Source organism: Vicugna pacos, chromosome 5 (assembly GCF_048564905.1).
Source record: "Vicugna pacos chromosome 5, VicPac4, whole genome shotgun sequence".
NCBI lineage: Eukaryota > Metazoa > Chordata > Mammalia > Artiodactyla > Camelidae > Vicugna > Vicugna pacos.
Genome location: NC_132991.1, coordinates 14,566,567 through 14,585,526, shown reverse-complemented (window position 1 = coordinate 14,585,526; position 18,960 = coordinate 14,566,567). Strand labels below are relative to the sequence as shown.

General features: G+C 40.1%; 1 protein-coding gene across 12 annotated transcripts in view; it reads left to right on the top strand.

Moving 5' to 3' along the window:
* NCKAP5 (NCK associated protein 5) overlaps positions 1-18,960 on the top strand; it is a 912,592-nt gene that overhangs the window by 289,830 nt on the left and 603,802 nt on the right. The window contains exon 1 of one of the 12 annotated variants that reach the window (XM_072960869.1): positions 18,538-18,586. The exons of the other annotated variants lie outside the window; for them this stretch is intronic. The gene's annotated coding sequence lies outside the window, so the exon portion shown is untranslated. Of the gene's footprint in view, positions 1-18,537; positions 18,587-18,960 lie in introns of those variants that run through there. 12 annotated transcript variants of the gene reach the window in all.

Here is an 18,960-nt window from a genome sequence, read left to right as displayed (position 1 = left end):
CTTAAAGAAGCTTATGTGTCACGACATGTTCTCTTGCAAAGTAGGGCCACTTCTCTGCAGTAAACAGGGAATATGTGGGTTCTAGTCTTGATGGCTCCACTACACCCTAATTAGATCAGTTATGCCTCCATTGTCTTTCATATCAAATAGGACCTGCTACTCAATGTATTGCTTTTGCTCGAATGCTCTAAGAATGAAAAGAATGGATCAGTGATAGAGCAATAGGACTTAACTTCTTAGAATGCCCTATGAAACTGAGGTACATTATCCAGGTTGCTAGTATATGAGTCAAAGTCTTCTTAGGCTATGGATGATTATGTAGCTTACTCTGTTGGGTATTTTTTAAGTCATTTTTAAATTGAAGTATAGTTAATTTACAATGTTGTGTTAGTTTCGGGTGTATAGCAGAGTGATTCAGTTATAAATATATATATATTCTTTATTAGAATATTTATAGATAATAGATAACATTTATCTATGCTTTGTCAGATTCTTTTCCATTGTAGGTGATTACAGAATATTATTGTTCACGAGCTGGAAAGCAACGACATTAGTAACAACTGGTGTGTCTTTATAGGACGCCCCCCCCATCTTTGAGCATTTATTGGTGTCTGTAGGGGATAACCTATTCTATCACTTTGTGCAGAACTTAACTGTACTACCTCACACCATTAAAAATCAGTGCCTGTGAGGAGAGATTGCTGTATTTTTTTCTTAACCAAATTTGAAATTTGATTGAAACGAACAGAAAATTCCATAAACTTATATAATTCACTTTTTTCCCATAATGTCCTTAATACATCCTGAGAAACTTTACTGTAACTTGTTAATATTAAAATCCAGATTTCTTGAAAAGTTGATTCAAACATTTTACTTGATGGAATAAGACATGTTTAAACATATGACTATAACACATATTATAATAATTGCTTATAGCCTAAAAAATATGTTACTAGTTTTGGGGGTAAAGTTGTCTAAGGATGTACATTTTCTGCTATACCATGAAATTCTTTATAAGAATGGTTCATTCTATCCAAAGAGATTGATTTTTGATATAATGAGTATATTAGTTTGCTTGAGGTGCCATTACAAAGTTCCATAGACTGAGTGGCTTAAACAGTATTTCCTACAGTTCTGGAAACTGGGGTCAAGGTGTTGGCAGGTTTGGTTTCTTCTGAGGTCTCTCTCTTTGGTTTGCAGGTGTCCACCTGCTGGCTGTGTGTTCACACGGTTGTCTCTGGGTGTACCTGTGTCTGATTCTCTCCCTCTCTCTGTGTCCAGATCTCCTCTTATAAGGACACCAGTCATAATGGATTAGGGATGACCCTGAAAATTCCATTTTAACTAATCACCTCTTTGAAGGCCCCATCTCCAAAAACAGTCCCATTCTGAGGTTCTGGGGTTTGGTATGAATTTTGGTGAGACACAATTCAGCCCAAAACAACGAAGAAAATTCTTTCTACATCAGCCTGGTTTGAACCTGTAAGAGACATTGAGCAGAGCATTCATGCAGAACTCCAGTTTACTGACTCTCCCTTCCAGAAACCTGCCTCTTAAACCAAGTTGCCCTGAATTTGGAGCATCCAAGATATGAGAAATCTCAAGCCAATGAAGTTTCCAAGGCCAGAGAAGTTTAGTTTAGAAGTTCAAAGAGCATAGCTCAGCAATGGCAGAGCTAGGTCTAAAACCCAGCTGTGCTGAGGGTGGACTGAACATGCCATGTGGAAAATAAAACTTGTCCATCTTATTGACATATTTGTAAGATGCAATCAATCCTTACAATAATAAAATGAAGAAGACTGGGGGTTGGGTGGGGAGACATCTAGTACTGCCATATGACATGAAGTTTGTTGGTTTATGACAGGAGCCTCTAAAGGATCTGGCAATTTTAGTTCCTTGGTATTTATTATAACAATGCCACTTATGTCTCTCTAATAGACACCTAGGACCAGGGGACAGTTCTGGGTGACATTATTTAATGAACACTTCGTCGGCTCCTAGAGTAGAGAGACAGTAGGGCTGGGCCTCTGCCTCGGAGAGTTTCTGCTGCCTCTCACTTTGGAGTGGGAGCAATTTTATAAGCTATTCCTTTAGTAAAAGAGATGTTGTTAACCTAAAAAGTATAACCCTTCATTCTATAAATGAGATACTTCAAGGCCAGGGTGGTGGGAGATTTTTTCAGATCTCCCCAGATAATTATTAGCTGATTTGAAATTAGGATTCCCATCTTATCTCACTGAGTGATTTTCCCTTTCCCTTCAGTTTGCTAACTCCGTTAATTTATCTGAGAATATTATTTTTATCTTTGCTTCAAGTGCATCTTCAACCTGCAATTTTATGTATTTTCCTCTACAATTCACTATAGTGTAAAAACCAGGGGAGGACATTCAGTTTGATTTGAAACATTACCAAGACAATCATGCCAAAGGGCACAATTATCATGGAGCTCTATCCTTGTGATAAAATGTAGTCACACTATTTGCATTTGGGGGGATTCAAGGAATGACAGAGCGTCTCCCTTTGAATGAACAGACCTGAGTCTGAGTCCTGAGTCAGTCACTGACTCGCTGTTTGTTAGAACACAAATTCCATCCCTTGTCTGAGCTTGTTTCCTTAACTGAAAAAAATACTAATACAGTAACTACTAGCCAGAGAACTGTAAGGGATAGAGAAAATATGTTTTGTTGAGTTTAATGCTAAGTACAGCCACGACCTCCAGTAAATGGTGACAATCTCTTCCCTGCTTTTCAAACTCTAAGAAATAACTGCTGTGTTAGTAGAAAGAAGGTGTTGATTTTTCAGCCCTCCATATTTGTTGAAAGCCTACACCTCTTCATTCTTAGAATATCAGATACTTGAGACTATAAAATAGAGAAATGTCTACCTATTTCCGTGCTGACAGATATAATAATCAGCAATGTCTTCTCAAGAGCAAATTCCTGACAAACACCAAATGCGATATAAAATGTCAGACTTGAAGCCTGAGTAGCCATTCATTTTGCTTTGAGAAATTTATATCCCAACTTTCATACTCTGATTAGCATAGGAAATCCATTTTTGGAACTGAAATAGAAAATAAAATATCAGTTCTAATTACTTCACTTAGCAAAGTAATTCTTAAAGAGGACGATAATTTTCTTAATCGGCATAATTGATTATAATAGTAATGTGAGAAGTAAATAATTATTGAAACTCAGCTTTGAATGGACCTCTTTACCACAATGCAAAATATGCAAAAATAAAGATATGTATGCACTATCAATATATCATTAGGCTAAATTTTTTATTTAATTTTTTTATGGCTCCTTATTATATGCATTTTTATAGAGCAAGTGACAGATTTAAAATGAAGGAGATTTACAATACAGGTAAAATATACACAGGATTAAGGGGCTTTATGTAATTGTTTTTCTTTCAGTGACATACCCAGCCCCCAAATGCCAAACTGATTTCTACTTCTCTCTGTGCGTAAATTATAATATTCATTGTCTTTGCTTGCCTGTGTTTGTCCAACTGGATGGGGGAGAGATGTACTCTTCTCAGCTAGAGCGCCAACTAGTGGTCACATAGGAGGAATTGCTAGCAATTAATTTTATTTTATTTATTTATTTTTTTGCATGTGTAAGTCATTTTTATTTTTTACTTTCATTTTTTCTCCTTTTTCAGTTTTATTAGGTAGAATTATAGTTCAACTGCACATACACATTATATTGCATGTAAATACATATATACAGTATACTGCATGTTTTTTAGTTTACATATATGTACTAATTATGTTTCTATGAACAGATTAGACCTTTAGCTTTTTAAATTTAAATAGTTATCAAAGGGATTGCTAGCAATTTAGGAACTAGGCTTTGGGTTATATTTCTATGGGGAAGGATAGTAATCTGCTTGTTTAAAGAAACATTTTTTGCTTGGATTATGAGTGAGAGGGGAAGAAACTTTATCACAGTTGATTATAGTTCAGAAAGCAGACTGCCTGCATCTGAATCCCAGCACCATTAAAATATTCCACAGATACTGACAGTTGGGCAAGTTACTTTACCCCTTGGTGCCTAGGTTGGAGCATTTGTAAAATGGGGATGACACCAATACTTACACCATTGGGCCACATGAAACTTAACACTCAGCACAATGAATGTCACATAATTAGCACTCAGCAAATGTTTGCCATTATTATAGAAGGTACTGAGCGACCATAAGTAAATGAACGTGTGTTTGGATTTCTATGTATCTTCAATTCACAGCAGAGACCCAGTTCACCCAGGGTTGCTAGGAGCTGTTCTCTCCCACCACTATATGGAAAATCTAATACCAGGAAGCTGTTTTCTGCACTGCACCAGTGTGAGGGGCACCCTAATTCAGGAATTTTGCTAATTACTTTTTGGAAAGGCATCTGGTGCTCTACACTTTAATTTAGCATGAGCTGCTTATTTTGTCTTTAAGTCTCACCGCAGCCCTCTTGAAGGGGACAGTTGCGAATGGAGAACAACTGGATAACAAGGCCAGCTCTATGTGGCTTTGTACATGGAGAGTTTGCCCATGGAGAGTTTCCTTCCTACAACTGAAGGAAATTATTTTTATGTACAAACATGGAGAAATGATAAAAGGCAGTGTAGAGTGATAGGAGGAAATGGATTTAGGAGCTAGGCAGTCATGGGATTGAATCTCCACTCTGCCAGTCACCACCTTTGTGACCTCAGACAAGGCATTCAACTCAAGCCATCACTTATAAAATGGGGGTAATAATAGCTACTTCCTGGGAAGATTCATAAAACAAGATTATGAATGTAAAGTGCCTATGCTGGCATCTGTCCCATTGTGTTCCCTCAGTGACAAATCTTTGTAACCACCACCACCACCATGAGCACTGCTGTGCCAACTCAGTCCCCCAGGGGAATGGCTAACCCTTACATGGGGCCAGCTTTACAAGTGTTAATTCATATGATTTTCTTAAAATCCACATGAGGTAGGAATCGTCATTGACATTCTATCCATTTTACAGATGAGGAAATTGAGACACAGAGTGGCTGAGGGACTTGCCCAAGGTCAAAGAACCAGTGGCTGTGGGACTGGTCCAGGGTCAAAGAACTCAAGGAGGGATGACTCCAGCATCCACCCTCATAACCACTGAAATAAACCATCTCTCAAGGAAGTGGTCACTGGCTTTCCTCCCCTGCATCTCCTTCTCATGGTCCATTGGGTCCCTTCTATAGCACCTTTCACACAGCCTTGTACCTGATTGACATATGCACACGCCTGCCTGCCTGGGAGGCTGCAAGGTTCTTCCTCATGTCTTCATCACTTTTAGTTTCTCAAGGGACCCAGTGCAGTCCCTTACTGTGTAGGTGAGCAACAAATAGTATAAAAATTGAGGCAAAGAAGAATTGAGATGTTTTTTCTGACTGGACATTCTTATTGCATGGTGTTTAGTGATGCAGTCTGATTGGTTCTCAGGACTTTTTCAGACATGATTCTAGAAAGTGTTGAAGGAAGATGGGAAGATGTGATAGTGCCACCACTCCTGACTCGGCTACTAATTCAGTGGTGTTGGAAAGGTGACAGTGAGTGGTAGTATGGATAGCAGTTGTTGACGTGAATGACCACTGGGTATTTCTGCGTGACTTCACTTCCACACTCTTGTTTGTTGAGTTCCTCACGGTCATGACGGTTCCTTGTTATGGGAGGGAGGGAAGAACAGCCATATTCGTGGTAATGTGTTAAGGGCCAAGGGAGCTTCAGACTCAGGCCGAGTGACTCCAGCGCCTGTGCTCTGCCAACATACCATGTGCTCACCGGTGACCTCTTCAAATTCCAGGTTTCCTGTGAAACAAAAAAATAAATATCTGGATCTACACGTCATCACCCCCTACATTTTTTTTGTCTAGAGCAACTCTGGAATGACTGAATGACCTACTGCCTAGAAAACTCTTGGAGCTGCTAATCAGAGTATTGGAAATTGCACCTTCTGAACCGACTCTGGGAAGATTTAAATGTAGAGGCCTTGTGTTCATTCTGCCAGTGAATATTAAAGGAAAATTCAGAGAACCAATGGCAAATTTCAGGTTCATAATTAATTATTCTGCAAAGAGCTGGCAAGGAGCTCATTGTTGGGTAATAGAAACTCTGTTTTTTAAAACCAGAGTTTTCTCTCAAAGGAGAACCTTTTCAAGAAGCGGTGTCAAGTGGTACCATCTCAGCAGCGATGGATTCAGTCACGAGATGCTCAGCCCACAGCCCGCGTGTGTGACCCGCTGCTGGGTACTGACATGCTGTCTGACTCTGAGCAGGTGACTGAACCTCCCACCTCGGGGCCCCCCTCTGTGGAGTGAGGGAAAGCTTACAGCCTTGTCCAGAAGTAAAACAAATAGCAGAGTCAAGGAAACATTGAAAACTTTGACTCAGCAAAACTAGAGGCCAAGGGTTTTTGCATGAATATGAATTTGTGTTTACTTTGTCATTGACCCCATAATCATTAACATTTTTAAAAGATTATGTACAGTGACAATTTTTTCTAAAATGTTCAACTCTTAAGCATAAACATGCCAATCATTGTACCTTTGTATGATGACTGTGTGATTATTGGGTAGACTGTATGACTGCGTGATACAGAGGGTCAATATTCTAAAAACTTCTCTATATGAGAAGCTGGGTGGAAGCTGAACCACCAAGAGGCTGACACCAAGAAAAGCACTGGCATGCGTTAGTTTGGCTGAAATGAGTATATGCTCTTGAGCATTGATTCTTTCTTCTAAAAACAAAGTGTTAAAACTGATTCTTGTTAATTCGATACTTCAGTTTTTTTGGATTCTGGTTAATAGAGGCTTGGTGTATTTATTTAGAAGGGAATGTTTCATTTGGTGCTTGCTGGTATTTAAAGGCAATTTCTCTGGCACAGAGAGGCAAAGGTGCATTAAAAAATGACTCAGGCAGAAATGTTACATTGAGCATGTTTTGTCAAGGCACTTGACTCTCAATTAAGATGTCCCCATGAGGGACAAAGCTCTCCAAGATGACACTCTGAAGTTTCCCCGAGGGCATGTGCTTTCTTATCACTTGGAATCTCCTTTCTTGACTGTTCCGAGACAGCGGAGTTAGGGGTCCACACGTGTGACACACACGTGAGCTAAACGTAGCTGCCTGAATGGAAAAGAAAGAGATGTCATTCCTGACAGTTGTGTAAATAGCACCTGCTCCCACCCGCTGGAAAATCAGCTGAGAAACAGCCCAGCCTCCCCTCCAGGGCTGCCGTCCTCAAATCAAGGGAACAGGAAGGGAGAGTCAATACGTTCTCCTCCCAGTCACCGAGCATCGCTTTGTGTGTGGGAATGTGGCGAGCTCCCTGGAGGGAGGATTCTAGTTACTGGAAGAGCTCTCTGGTCTGGCAGCTTTCCACACCCTTAATGGGCACCTCAGGTGACATCAACCTGCAGCCCAGCTGCTGTCGTGAAGGTTCAGCCACTTAAAACCTGGGTTGATGGTTTATGCACTTCACTGGAAAAGCAGTGCCCAAGCCGCCCCCAAGATTTAGCGAGGACACAATAATTGCTTTCCCTTCAACGGCAGGTGATGCATTTGCCACCGTGGAGTGTAGCGCGCGGCTGCTCTCAGTCATAACAGGAGCAACGGGAGAAAACGCGGGAGGAAATAGAAAATGTCAAAGAGCTCGAGGTGGGAAATTGCATTTTGCAGATGCCATTAAGCTCTGCCAGGAGAGATGACGAAAATGCTAATTGACAGATTTAGTTATGTTTTATTGTCTTCCAGTTGCTGAGTAAGTCATCAGATGATGCTGTTTAATCATGAATGTAAAACTTTAGAGAAATCCATCAATTGTTTGCTATTCATCTTATACCCTCTCCACAGAGATGTCTTAGACTTCTCTACCCTGCCAGCAAGAAAAGGAGAAAGAGGATAAATATTTATATTCAGCTCAAGAACTGATAAAAGTTAATCTGCACAACACAAGAATATTAGTTAAAGTGTAAAAAAATTGGTATCAGTCAAGGACGATTAGGATATCTTTTGTATTTTACCTAAAACTCTACACACACACACACACACACACACACACACACACACACACACACACGGCATGCACTTATGCAAATGTGTTCACCCAGGGTTTCTTCATCTGTAAAATAAATATAATACATGCCACACTGGGGTGCATGTGTTTGTCTATGGATTAAATAAGTTAATATTTATGCACAATAGTACAGAATGTTTGCATAATAACTTTTAGCTGCCACTAATACTATATAATGCAGAAAGTTATACATTAAAATAAAGTTATAATTAAGACTTGCAAGTTATTTTTTTCTTTTTGTTAATAGATATGTTTTGCCACAAAAAAAACATTCTTTAAAAAAATGTATTGATGTGTTTCATAAGGAAAAAAAATCACTTTTTTTCTTGCTCGCATTCCCTTGCAAATCTGAAAAAATAATGCCTGGTATTACACTCTCTGTACTTTTCATAGTAACTTAGCCACTGTCCTCTCAGGTTTAAAGTTAACTGCTCAGGGGTAACTGAAGACCTTTAAATGACACAGATTCCTTGGACTTATTCCACATCCACACACCAGAAGACCAGAATCTATATTTTAAGACTCCACAGATGATTCATGAAGCTGGACAGTGCAGTGGCCTTAGGTGACTACTCCTTTTCTGTACGTTAAGAGTACAGGGTGTAGAGAACTGTGTTAGTTCAGGCCACCGTAAAAAAGTACCAAGCACATATATATTTATACAACAGAATACTACTCAGCCATAAAAAAAGAGAATGCCATTTGCAGCAACATGGATGGACCCAGAGATCGTCACTCTAAAAGAAGTAAAGCCAGACAGAGAAAAAAATACCGTAAGATATCAGTTATATGTGGAATCTAAAAAAAAAAAAAAAAAAAAAAAAAGACAAATGAACGTATTTACAAAACAGAAACAGACTCACAGACTTAGAAAACAAACTTATGGTCACCAGGAGAGAGAGGGAGTAGGAAGGGATAAATTAGGAGTTCAAGATTTACAGATAATAACTACTATATATAAAATAGATAAACAACAAGTTTCTTCTGTATAGCACAAGGAACTATATTCAATATCTTCTAGTAACCTATAATGAAAGGGAATATGGAAAGGAATATATGTATGTATATTTATGACTGAACTATTATGCTGTACACCAGAAACTGACACACACTGCAAACTGACTACACTTAAAAAATATAAAAATGTTTAAGAAGCGAAGTACCAAGTACCACAGACAGTGTGGCTTAAACAACTGAAATTTATTTTTTTCACAGTTCTGGAGGCTGGAGGTCCAAGATCAAGGTGTGGGCAGCATTGGTTTCATTCTGAGGCCTCTCTCCTTGGCTTGTAGATGGTGGTCTTTTCCTGATGTCCCTGCACAGTCTTCCCTCTGTGTGTGTCTGTCCTAATCTCTTCTTAAAAAAGACACCAGTCATACTGGATTGCAGCCCACCCTAATGACCTTATTTGATATCCATCACCTCTTTAAAGGCCATATTTTCAAATACAGTCACATTCTGAGTTACTGGGGGTTAAGATGTCAACATAACAATTTTGGGGTGCACAGTTCAGCCCATCACATGGTCCTTTGTCTTCCTTAGTGTTTCCAAAATTCTGGAGCATTCAAGGGTTAAAAAATGTACATCATCTATTCCAGCATTAGGTCTCATGAATAAATTAAATAATAGAGTAATCATTTAACGTGTCATGGTACAAGTATTCTCCTGAGCTTCTAACCCGAATTTTGACAGTTACAGTGAGTTTATGTTATGCCCATTGTTCAACGCATCCTCCCTCCCATTCCTCTCCAAAAGCCTTGCCCATCTTGCACCTCCAGCTTTTGTCAGATTCATCCTTTTTCTCTTCTCTAAGACTTGACTATTCCTTATTAAAGGTGATGGTGTCCTTGGTAGGTAAATTTTACCTTAGGCTCCTCTGCTCACATCTCTATTATTTTTTCCTTTTGCCAGGTCACCTGGAAAACTGTGATGTATAGGATGCATATCTGGTACTCTCTCTTCTTTTTTAAAAAAAGTCTTTATTGAAGTATAATCTGTTTGCAATGTGTTAATTTCTGATATGCAGCAAAGTGACTCAGTTATACACATATATATTCTTTTCATATTCTCTTCATTATAGGTTATTACAAAGTATTGAATATAGTTCCCTGTGCTATACAGTGGGATCTTGCTGTTTATCTATTTTATTTTATTTTTTTAATATATTTTTTATTAAAGTATAGTCAGTTTACAATGTTGTGTCAATTTCTGGTGTACAGCACAATACTTTAGTCATATAGGAACATACATAGATTCATTTTCACATTCTTTTTTCACCATAAGTTACTATAAGATATTGAATGTAGTTCCCTGTACTATACAGTAGGACCTTGTTGTTTATCTGTTTTAGACATCATAGTTAGTATATGCAAATCCAGAACTCCCAGTTTATCCCTCCATCCCCCTCCCTGCTGATAACCGTAAGTTTGTTTTCTATGACTGTGAGTCTGTTTCTACTTTGTAAATAAGTTCATTTGCTTCATTTTCTCGATTCCACATAGGAGTGATATCATATGATATTTGTCTTTCTCTGTCTGACTTACTTCACTTAGTATGATCATCTCCAGGACCATCCATGTTGCTGCAAATGGCATTAGTTTATTCTTTTTTATGGCTGAGTAGTATTCCATTGTATAAATATACCACAACTTCTTTATCCAGTCATCTGTTGATGGACATTTAGGATGCTTCCATGTCTTGGCTATTGTAAATAGTGCTGCTGTGAACACTGGGGTGCATGTATCTTTTCAAGTTAGGGTTTCCCTCCCTCTTCTTTTTGAGTGCTGTCCCAGCCTCCCCTCCCTTGCTCACTGACCACTTGGACCTCCGCTTTCCCCTCAGCACCCCCGGGCGTGTGGACTGTGAAGTGAGAATAGCTAATGAGGCAAGACCGGGAGGCAGAACCAATCCTGATGGCTTTGTCAGCAAAGCCTATCTCTTGTAACAGCCCAAGTGTCCCCTCCTCCTGCTTCTTCATCAACTTAGTGGAAAACTTGATTTCACTCTTGGAAAGTTCACTAGAGAAAATTTAATGGCTGATGTATGTGGGTAAAGGAAACAGTTAAAGGAAACTTTAAATGTTTCTTTAAAACTAATTTCCTTTTATTGTCTTACTTTTCTTTATAATACAAGGTTCATAGTCACTACAGGGCATTTCCACATAAAGGGTATATTTAATCATTTGTCCTATGATTATGAACACCCGAGGGGGAGAAAATTCTAATATTTTGATTACTGTAAATTTTTACTTCTAGGAAAGTTCGCAACATTTAATGGTATTTCAGTGCTGCTCATCTGAGTTAAAAACGCAAGTTCATTTTAAATTAAACATGAGGCATGTATCTAGTCTACCCTTCAATAACATATATATATATTTTTTTTTTTTTCCCCATTTGTAGATGGGTGTGTGGACCTCTCTGTATGGGTTGGTTGCTTTCACTCCTTGTTACTGACACATAATTGAGTTCACAGTGTTCAATTTTTCCCTCCGTGTTTCTGTTATGTGTCCATTATTTAATGCTCTTAAATATTTAAAACTTTGGCTGTCAAAATATGTCAAGTACCGTCCAGCTGTATCTGGTGGCAAGAGAAGTCAGAAAGTGTCCATCACTTTCAACTTATTTCTAGTTCTGTCTCTGTCCTTGAAGTCTCAGGGGTTTTTTTTTCTCTTAAAATATGTTAAGTTTTAAACATCTTGATTCATAAGAACTCAGTTGCTCTGTTTAAAACAAGATAGACACAAATCCCCAACGACGTCAAGCTTCTCCATGTTACCTCCATTCTCTTAAGCCTCCATTCTCTATTTTCTACCCAAAACTGGTATAATGAGAGGATATTCAGTGAATTTGAAGCTGAATATAGAGTTTGCAGTCTTCAGGACCCCCTCTGTAAAATCAACAGGGAAGGAGTAAAGTAGTCTGCCCAGCAGTGTGAGATAGCATGTTGGAATGGAAAGAATACAGCTTTAGAGGTTGGTAGACATCGTTTCAAATCTTGGTTCTACCAAGGTCACCTTGGGTTGCAGGGGGGCAGGTGGAGAGCAGGTGGATGATCCTGGATGGAGTTTTGAGGATGTGGACAGGATTTGTTTCGGGTCTACATCGGAGTTTCTTAGCCTCAACACTGTTGACACTTTGGGCTGATAGTTCTTTGTCGTGGAGACTGGCCTGAACAAAGAGGATGCTTAGCAGTTTCCCTGGATTCTACCCACCAGTTGCCAGTGCCTCCCCAGACCACCCTTTCTGACAACCAAAACTGTCTCCTGGGGTACAAAGTCGCCCCCTGGTGAGAAATCCTTGTCTGCGTGTTTACCTTCAGTCCTCGCAGGAGGAGCCCTGTAGGGGTGCATATCCCTTAGTGTCTTATTAAGAATCCAAAGCTAAAGAAGGGAAAATATTTAAGGACTTCTCAAAGGCCCTAAGAATTTGAGGTGTTTGTATTAAATATATTTACTAGTTTTTATAAGATATAAAAAAACCTTAACAACTGCTGTTTTCCTTGATCTTAGAGAAACAGGATTATCATTTCTATCCATTTCTTCCATTATAACACTGTCCTTGCATTTTGTGAGCTCTCCAAAAAATTGTTAGTTACGCAGACCAGTCAGGAGATTAGGTTACAAGCTGCAGCACAACCAAGGTCAAGAATCTGCATTTTGTTTTTGGAACACTAAGAACAGGAAACAGCAATGCCTCTGGGTTGTAGCTATTAACATCTCTTTGCCTAGAATTGAGATTTAAATGCTTCAGAGGTCTTTTCTCACCTAACAATGGAGAAAAAGGTTTAAAAAAAAATTCCATATGCTAAAGATGCAGCATTTGGTAGCAAGCCTCCAGGGAGGAAAAAGGCAAAAAGAAATAGCCCTGGGGTGCACTAGTGCATTTCCACCCATTGAGCCCCAGAGTAGGCAGGAAAAGAGCTAGCAGCAGAGGGTACAGCCTGGAACTCAAAATTCGATTCTCAGTTTCCCATTTTTGCCAACCTTCAGAATCCCCTGGGTTGCCTGGTAAATTCCCAAGTCTCTTCTGGAAATTCTGATTCAGAATGAGGTTATGCCCAGAAATGGTAATTTTAGGAAGCTCCCCAGGTGAACTTTATGATCAAGTAGGATTAGGAAACACTGAGGTCTAAACTCTTGGTACTCAGAATGTGGTTCCAAGGCCAGCAGCAGCAGCAGCAGCAACTTGGAAGTTTTTAGAATCAGATTCTGAGTCCACAGGTATGAGATGGGGCCTGGGATTCTGCATTTTTTAACTAGCACCCAGGAGATGCTGATGGTTCAGGCTTGTGCATTCCACTATGAGCAGCGTGGATCCTGGTGACTTGAGGCAGAAAGCAGGATGGAGAATGAGCCATCACTGAATCCTGCTCTGTGGGTGACAGCAAGGCTCTCACAGGTTATCAGAGAAGGGGCAGAAGTTGCTGGAGACAGGGGTGCGGAATGATCGGATTCACGTTAATAACCAGAATGTCCAGAATTCCAGATTTCTGCAAACTATTTCAAGTGAGAAGCTGGGAAATATCTCTGAGGGAAGGCAGACCGGTTATCGGCTGTTTCAGGACTCCTGCCTCCCTCCCCCAGTTTACCAGTCCTGCAGCCGGTCTTCTCATACTTCAGTCAAGGGTATCTTAAGGAGTGGCTCTTCCTCTGCCAGAAATGCTGAGCGATCCTTTCCTAAAGTGGTCCCCCCCACCGGGGCGAGTGAAAGTAGAAAGCTGCAAGGTTATAGCGTTTATCCATACCTTGTAACTGCTGAGAGGCACATCTTTACTGGGCCTGTAGCGACATCCATTGGATGGTTTCACCTTTAATTGACTCTAGCATGCACCATCAGCAGCTTCTTATCGATGCAGTCAGGTAAAAGTGAACATTTCAGGCATATGGAAGAGGGAAAAGGTAGCCAAAAGGCAGTGTGTGTTGGACCCAGGCGATGGTGTTAACTCAAACCAGTGCAGAAGCTGGTAGCTTCAAGGCTAGCAGAGAAGAGGAGACACCGTTCACACTTTAGTTCCAGTAAAACATCAGTGGCTTTGATTGGGTCCAGTGCCTATCTCTGAACCAATCAGCATCTCTGGGGAATATGGTTCGAGGCTCCACCCTGGGAGCAGGGAAAGAGGATCACAAGGTAAAAGAGGAGTGAGTCCCCTGAAGAAGGGGGCTTCATGCTCTCCAAAGTCACAAAAATCACTGCATGCACCCACCAATGCAGTGCCCCGTAAAGCAGTATAGAGTGATGCTATAGACACGAAGGATGCAAGTGCTTAGGGAAGGCTGGAGCCGAAGTAATAAAAATGAGTTACAGTACAGAGAAATCCCCCAGGAAACATCATTCTCAAAGATCCTATACGAAACAGGAAAGCCAGTTCCTGGTAGAAGAGTACCTTATTGTCAGCTTTGCGGACACTCAGGGGATGGTACAAATGCAATTTTTGCCAGCCACGGTCATCTCATTCTCTACAGTATTTGGGCCCATCCTTTCCTGGTTGGTAGCACACGCTTTGTAGATGCAAAATCCTGGCTCCAAGCGCCCTGTTCCCCCTCATTAGCTGTATATAGTTGGGGCTTGCCGTGTTAAAGCTATAGTTCCTCATTTATACAGTGAGAGCACACTGCCTCCTCCCTGGCTCCCTCCTTCCCAGGTAGTTGTAAAGATTATACATGGCAGTGATGCCGGGGACTCTGGTTTTATCACCATTATGCCCAATAGCTCCTCGCACTACACATAGGTATTCAGCAGTCTGTTGAGTGAATAAACGAATGAATGAATTCTAAAAGTACTTAGCAAACAGTATATGCTTTAACGTAGGCATTTTCTTGTTTTCTTACTTGATTACAACTGATGCTCCTGTGTGATTCTATAGCAGATTCCTTCGATTTGGCTAAAATCGAGCCTTCTTTGTGCAGCCCCAGTGAAATCTTTGCAGAAGTTCTAGGAATTTCTCTCTTTGCTTTGGTTTCAAAGCACACCGACAGGCTGCACAAGTAGGGAGCTGCAGCGGCTGGAAGTCTCCCGAAGTCTTTCCAGCAATTGGGTCTGACTCAGCCGGCTGTGAAGCAGACTTTCCTATTTCCGACAAAATCCTTTAAAATACTTTTTGGTGTGTCATTCTAAGTAAATATTTTAAAAAGATTTTCTCAATGAGTCAGTTTTGCCGTTACATATAAGTTCAGAGAAACCTAAATGCCCTTCAAGGCTCTACACTCTGAAGGTACAGTGTTTCTTGTTCCCTTGAACCATCCCCAGAAGCGGGTTACTCTGTTTGCACTGTAGACCTGGTTTACTCCTCACCCACGGGTGGTTTGTGCAGGAGCAGGTATGCTGACATGCAGTCCAGCCTTCCAACTTTGGGTGGAGCTTGGAAACCCAGTGGGGGTCAAAGGATGTATACACGGGCAGGTGTTTTGAGAAGCCAACTGTGGAAATCAAGATTTCTTTATGGAGCTCAGAATCTATTGCACAGAGTTGCAGTGATTTGGAGCCACTGTCCAGAGGAGCCTCTGGAGTTTCTTCTTTGGGCATCGTTTCAAATTACTGATGCTGGGCCCTGGGTAGGACCGAGAGTTCTCACGGTGAGCAGCTGAGATGAGCTGAAGGTTCCGGTCTTGTAGAAAAGCATGAGGAGTGTTTGTTTTTGCTGCTGCTGCTGTTGTTATTTATTATTATTATTATTTTTAAACATAGATCTCCAGAGCCTGAGCCCTTTAAAGATGTGATTTGGGCAGGGACAGTGAGTGCATTTAATTTACTTCTCTGTCAGATTCCCCAGAAAATTTTGCTGGTGCTGCTCATTGATTTTGCTGCCAACCCTGCTCCCTCCCCCAACTATATGCCAAGAAGTGACGTGGCACTCAGGACGTGTGTGCCTTGAAGCCCACCTGGTTGGCACTAGTGAGAGCTGGTACACAACGTGCAGGGCAGGGATTTTGGTTTCAATCAGGTGACTCACTGTGTTCAGTTGTCCAGTTTGTGTGTAATCGTCCTCCCCTTGACTTTAACCTCACACCTCCCTTCCTCAGCCTGGTCTCCATCTGATCTTTGCTTCCAGAAGCTTCTCCAGCAAAGGACAGGGAGGAAAACCTCAAAATGCTGAAATAAGACAGATGCTTGCAGCTGTCACAGAAATGTGAGCAAAGAAAGTGCGATTCCACACATGGGTTTCAATGATACATTCAGCTGATGCTCGCTGATTCCTTCCTTTGTGCCGGACACGATCTTAATAATGTTTGCGTGCTTTCTGACTTAATTCATTTTTTCCTGGCTTCACATGATCACTGAATTGGAGTTAAAGAGAATTATCAAATACCCATCAATTATTTAATTTATTATCTTGTTTACTAAATCATCTTCCCTACTTTTACCCAAACTGGGGACTGTTGGAACACATACTGGCGATAAAAATTCAACAGATGTTTGTTGAATGAGTGGATGGAAGGATGGAGGATGGGGCATAAATGAAGACATCTTTGCAGCTGGTCTAGATATCAGAATGTTAATTAAATCTTTCTTTCCATACTCAAAATCATTGAGGCCTTTGAACCTAGATCTGAGGTCTAGTCTAGTGGTTCCCAAAGTGCGTTCCTAGCCCAGAAGCAGCAGAAGCATCACCTGGGGTCTTATTAGAAATGCAAGTTCTCAGGTCCTGCCGTGGGTAAATCAAATTCTGGAGTGGAACCCAGGAGTCTGTGTTTGAACAAGCCCTCCCGTTGATTCTGCTGCCCCCTGAAATGTGCTAGCCACTGACCTGGCCCCACCTCCTCATTTTATAAATAAGAATGCAAAGGACGCAGAGGGATCAAGGTCTGTATGGCTTGTAAGTGTCCTAGGACCTGATCCCAGGACAGATTCTGAAATGCAGTGTTTAGAAGAATATTTTGTATAGGCAGTGAAACCTTCAGCACAGAAAAGTAATTTTTCTACTTTCATTTTTGGTGATTTAAACTGATATTTTTATAGTCCTAAAGTAAATTGCTGGAGGAAATTGGTTCCCAAAGATTACAGGTGAGGTGTTTTTGAAGTGTGTCCATATACTACTGGAGATCAAAAAAGCCCAGTGAAAAGAATTGTGAGACTGACATGACAACTGTGGAATGAGCAAACGTTCTTTTTAAAAGGGCTGTCTTAAAGATTACGCATTGGAGGAGCTAAATTGATGGGCAGGGAAAGCAATCAGAACATGGGAAATTCTTAAAAACTTTATTGACAAATAATTTTGCCTATATTATGCAATTAAAAAAGCCCTTTACAAAAATAAATAAATGAACTGATTCTTTGTTTTCAAATACCCACTCAAATATTGTTACTTGAACTCTGAGTCCAGGTTTCTTTCGCATCAGTAAAATGGAGGCAGAAGTATTTATTTTATTGATATGTTATAAAAAGATAATGAAATTTTATGACATTGTATTGAACATAAAGCATCGTGTAAATGTGATTTTTATAAATTATTTTCCCACAAGTTCAGTCTTAAATAAGCCTGGCTTTTACCTGCCTCTGGATCTCAGTCACAGTTAGAATGATACTCTTTTGTTGTAAAATATGTCTGTATAGTTAACTATATGTAACTTTCCTACCTCCGTGCTGTGTCCCATTCTCAGAAGCCAATGGTCATGTCTCTAGCAGAACAACATTTGTATAGTCGGTACTAAAATATTGGCTGATTTAACCTCTGGTGTTTTTATAGATTAGAAGGACTATTCCTACTTAATCAAATCTATTGACGTTGGGCTGAGCAAATCACGTATATGTAAGACAGGCTTTACCAAAATGATGAATGAAACGTTAATGTTCACTTTATAAAATGATTCTACTCAAAGTATAAAAATTAGATACACTTGCAATTTTTATAGAAACATAATTTTTTGTGTAAAGTAAATGCACAAACACAATTTAAGTTTCAGCTAATTAAGTTTAATATTGGGCTAAGACAAGGCTTAAAGTGGAGAAGGCAGTACTGTTCAGTTGGAGTGAATTCAATAACCATGGCTTTGGCATTGGGGCTTGATCTGGTGATTGTTCTGGTTTTGTTTTGTGTGTGTGTGTTTTTAGGGGAAGTGGGATAGAGGGTGAAAGGGTCAAACACATTGTATGTGTCTAGGGAATATTTCATTGTCAAGTTTGGGGTGTATGTAACAAGAAGAAGGTACATATTGAGCTATTGAAACCAAAGAAGTCAGGTGCTTTTAACAGTCAGTCTCAACAGGAAACTATGTCTCCCTGTATCAGCAGCCAGGCAGACACGGCCCTTCTCTCATTCATTCCCCTCTTTTCTTTTTACAACGTATCTCTGCCACGTCTGCCTTCTTATCAAGTCTGTCAAAGGGATGGTTGCAGCTTTCGAATACTGGCATTTCCTTCTGGCTTTAGTACAGCTTTGGCTTCCTCTTTTAGCCAAAAACATGATACTAAATTCCATCTCTGTCATTATAGAGGCAGACTCCAGAGATAGTGCAGGCTCCGTTCCAGACCACCACAATAAAACAGATATTGCAAGAAAGTGAGTCACAGGAATTTTTTGGTTTCCGTGTGCATATAAAAGTTATGTCTATGCTATACTGTGTAGTCTATTTTGTGTACAATAGCATTATGTCTAAAAGAAAATCGTGTATATCCTTTAATTAAGAAATACTTTATTGCTCAAAAACGCTATCACTTGAGCCTTCAGCAGGTCTTGATGTAACTTCAAAGATCATGATCACAGATCACATAACAAATATAATAATAATGAATAATGAAATAATGAAAAATTGAAATGCTGTGGGAATTACCAACATGTGACACAAAGTGAGTCAATGCTGTTGGAAAAGTGGCGCCAATAGACTTGCTTGATTCAGGCTTGCCACAAACCTTCAATTAGTGAAAAAAAAATGC